The sequence below is a fragment of the Sinocyclocheilus anshuiensis genome, unplaced genomic scaffold (assembly GCF_001515605.1).
Source record: "Sinocyclocheilus anshuiensis isolate Anshui unplaced genomic scaffold, SAMN03320099.WGS_v1.1 scaffold457, whole genome shotgun sequence".
Lineage (NCBI taxonomy): Eukaryota > Metazoa > Chordata > Actinopteri > Cypriniformes > Cyprinidae > Sinocyclocheilus > Sinocyclocheilus anshuiensis.
The window spans coordinates 4126544-4130724 of NW_015537939.1; the positions used below are offsets into that span (position 1 = coordinate 4126544).

Consider the following 4181-nt stretch of genomic DNA (forward strand, 5'->3'; position numbering starts at 1 on the left):
CAGCTGGACTCTGCTTCGTCCACGGTGAAAGCCGATCCGGCAATCGACCGCGCGAAGTTGATGTATTTCCTCAGCGACCAGCACAGATCAGCTCCAGGCATGACGAAGCGGATATCGTACTCTTTAGTCTTTGCAACTTTACAGATCTTCTTTATGCACCAAGAGCTTGTAACACTCCAAAGAGAAAGGAAAAATTGAAATCGCATAATATGACCCCTTTAAGAGCCTTCATTGCATTTAGGGCCAATTACTGCATTTATTCCCTCCACACCATATGGTCATTTCCTGTGAACACTGGACTCTTAGTAATGCTTTCTATGAGCCTGCATGTCTTAAGAGTTTGTTTTCTGTTTTCCCCCCAGAATTATTAAAGAATCTGCATGAATTTAAGAAAGATCCAATTGCTAAGAGATGGGCTGCTATTAGTGCTCACAGGAAATGATATAGCTTAACATCTTAATCAAGTCCAATTAGACTCAATTTCCTTTAGTAGCTTGTGTGTGTTCACTGATGGTGTTTTGGCCTGTTTGGTTGCAGAAAGCTCTGTAAGCAGCTTTGAACAGACTAATGAGCCATTTGATTACAACGAGTCTTCAACGCATACGTCAGATGACCTCGGTTCAGGGTTACCAGGTAAGAGGTGAGGCCCACCATGATTTTGCTGTCATGTTGCTCCAAACCCAAATAACTTTGGTTAATCTGTGAAACAGTAAAAATTCATACTGTAACCTGAGAAGTTTCTGTCCCTTCAATGAAAGGCCACACCTAAATTACAAACACAAACATTTTCATCATATACAGGGAACGTATCTCTTCAGAAGACTTAGATTAAACCACTCAATTCACATGGATAAGTTTTACGATGCCTTCATGAGCTTTTTGGATCTTCCGAGTTTTATTTGCGTGCAGGTACAGAAAACTCTTAGGTTTCATTCAAAGATGAAAGATGAACAAAAGACTTATGGTTTTTTTACTACATGAGGGTGAGTAAATGCAGACAGAATTTCCATTTTACACTTTAACACAGAAACTGTGATGCATAAATCCTCTGTGTACCAGTGTTTATTCATGTGTGCCTCACGAGATCTTTCACTGATGGTTTTCTGTTATTGTTACAGGTTTTGTTACACACAACTATTCTACTTACGTAATTGTGTATGAAAATTTTTTTTTGCCAAGACTGCCAACATCACTCATCTGAATGTAGAAATATTCAATGAAACTGCATAAGTCTTGAACACATTTGGTATCTCAGACAAAGCTGTTGACTTCCTCAAAGGCCTGCTGGTCACACGCGTCATGCCCTTGTTCTACATCTTCATCATCCTCATTAGTTTGCCCCTTTGGCCTTGGTGGCATTCACCTGTAGGATTCAAGAGAAGAAACCAGCTGTGATCTACATGTCTCACCTGGCGTGTGTGGACCTGCTCTTCACCCTGCTGCTGCCTCTGAAGATCCACTACCAGCTGAACACTTCAGATTGGGTGTTCGGTGAGGCGGCGTGTCATGTGCTCAGTGTCGCTTACTACTGCTACATGTACTGCTCCACACTGCTGATGATGAGCATGAGTGTGGACAGGCTGCTGGAAGAAAAGCCACATGTGTGTATGCTGGTCTAGATGCTGGCGCTCGCTGGTACGGTGCCGCTTCTCTCCATAACACAAACATTCAAGATAAAGGATGTGGGCATCACCTGCCACGACGTGCTGTATCACACACAGCTGTCTGCATACCTGTTCTCCATCCTCTCCTGCCTCTACTTCTTCTTGCCTCTGGTCATCACCATAGTGAGTTACTCTACCATCATATATGTGCTCACTACAAAGAATGATCACTCCTCTGAAGATCCACTACCAGCTGAACACTTCAGATTGGGTGTTCGGTGAGGCGGCGTGTCATGTGCTCAGTGTCGCTTACTACTGCTACATGTACTGCTCCACACTGCTGATGATGAGCATGAGTGTGGACAGGCTGCTGGAAGAAAAGCCACATGTGTGTATGCTGGTCTAGATGCTGGCGCTCGCTGGTACGGTGCCGCTTCTCTCCATAACACAAACATTCAAGATAAAGGATGTGGGCATCACCTGCCACGACGTGCTGTATCACACACAGCTGTCTGCATACCTGTTCTCCATCCTCTCCTGCCTCTACTTCTTCTTGCCTCTGGTCATCACCATAGTGAGTTACTCTACCATCATATATGTGCTCACTACAAAGAATGATCACTTGGCAACATCATACTCAGACAAGCGAAGGAGAGCTGTGATTATGACTATCGCCGTGCTGATGGTGTTTGTGGTGTGCTTTGCTCCAACCAGTGGCATCCTGTTGTACCACTGTGTTCATTTAGCTGCTGGAAATCACAGTGGGGAGGAGAATTCTTCATATACTGCTTACCTATTGGCTGTTTGCTTGGGAAGTTCAAGTGTTTTAGTGGACCCTCTGCTGTACTACTATGGATCGTCTCAGTGCAGGAAGCAGTTCTGGTCTGTATTAAGATATACTGTAGAATAACAAAAAGAGCAGTGAAGCTTTAAGACATTCAGACAAAACCTTAAGAGTTCTTGAATGTTTTAGGAAGTGGTTTCTCTGAATAACAAACTCAAAATATATTAGTGTTTAAGGGAAAAAATGGACAACACTTGTTGAACACGTGTTGATAGAGTTTAATTATTTCTCTTATGCCTGATTGCAGATTTTTCTCAGTTTGACTATACCTAACTATAGTTAAACCTAAACCTAACTTTGGAGTTAAAAAACCTACCAGATATTTCAGATATTTTCCACATCTTTTTGGTCATGATTACATTTTCCTAGGAAAAATAAGGAAATATTTGCCAAAATGCAATATGTTTGTTAATGTACATATGTATCACCCAGCAATTACCACTGATGTGGTTCCAAACAAAAATGGTTCCAAACAGAGCCATGTTGTGCGTCTTTGCAGCAACACACAAGGTGGTTTCCTTACTGAATGAATTTGCGTTTTGAACAAATTGGGTGAGTGAATGATTCACTGATCCTTTCATAAAACAGTTTCTTGCTGCCTGAATGAATGAATCAGTTGTTTTGAAAGAATCGACTGAATAAATGACTCAGCGACTCACTTATTGAGGCAGTGGCTTGCTGCCATCTAGGTAATTTTAGTTTCATATTTAAAAGTATCATTCAATATCATCAATATCATTTCATATTTCTATATTCCAGTTTTTATATTTAAAACATTAATCTCATAACATAATTTATGCAATTTGTAAGTGCAGCGTAAATTCATGTAAGTGCTATAAATAAGTAAATAAATAAATGTATAGTACCCGACATTGTTAATTAGGCCTAGGCTATACTTGGCTTCAAAAAAATAAAGCCACTTAGCCAATGTAATTTTTAAACGTAACTTTTGAGCATTATTATTAGGGTTCGGTATCGGGCCCGATACTGAGCTCCTGTACTCCTACTCGTACTCGTTAAAATGCCCCGATACCAAACGCCGATACCACACAGCATGTGATAAGCGCTTTCTATTCATCAAAGAAACCTGAAAAAATTCTACTCAGCTTTTTTCACCATCATAATAATAATAAATGTTTTTTTAAGCAGCAAATCAGAATATCAGAATGATTTCTGAAGGATCGTGTGACTGGAGTAATGATGCTAAAAATTTTGCTTTGAAATCACAATAAATTACATTTTAAAATATATTCAAATAGAACAGTTATTTTAAATAGCCTAGTAAAAATATTTCAAACTTTTACTGTTTTGCTGTACTTTGGATCAAATAAATGCAGGCTTGGTGAACAGAAGAGACTTCTTTAAAAAACATTAAAAATCATTTGACTGGCAGTGTATAGGCAACTTTCATTTTTCTATAATTTCTAGCTTTTAACTGGCTTAGAAATCAGATAACTGCTGGACAATCACCAATAATAATCCTTGGTTTATATACTAAAAACACTTTTTTATCACATAATAAGGCAGAATAGTTTCTATACTGTAATAAATGCTATGTCAATTAGCACTGCATTATTATAACAATATACTTATAATATAATTGTCACGAATTCGGTCCATGGACTTCCGTTTATTCACCACCAGAGGTCACCCTTTCCATTACATTGACTCTCGCACAACACAAACTGTTGCATAGCACCCCGGACTACATATCCCATCATTCTTTGCACGAT

General features: G+C 39.5%; 1 pseudogene; it reads left to right on the forward strand.

Moving 5' to 3' along the window:
• The first annotated feature begins 609 nt into the window (after nucleotides 1-609).
• The window catches only part of LOC107662754 (proteinase-activated receptor 1-like), an 8729-nt pseudogene continuing 5157 nt past the window's right edge, over nucleotides 610-4181 (forward strand).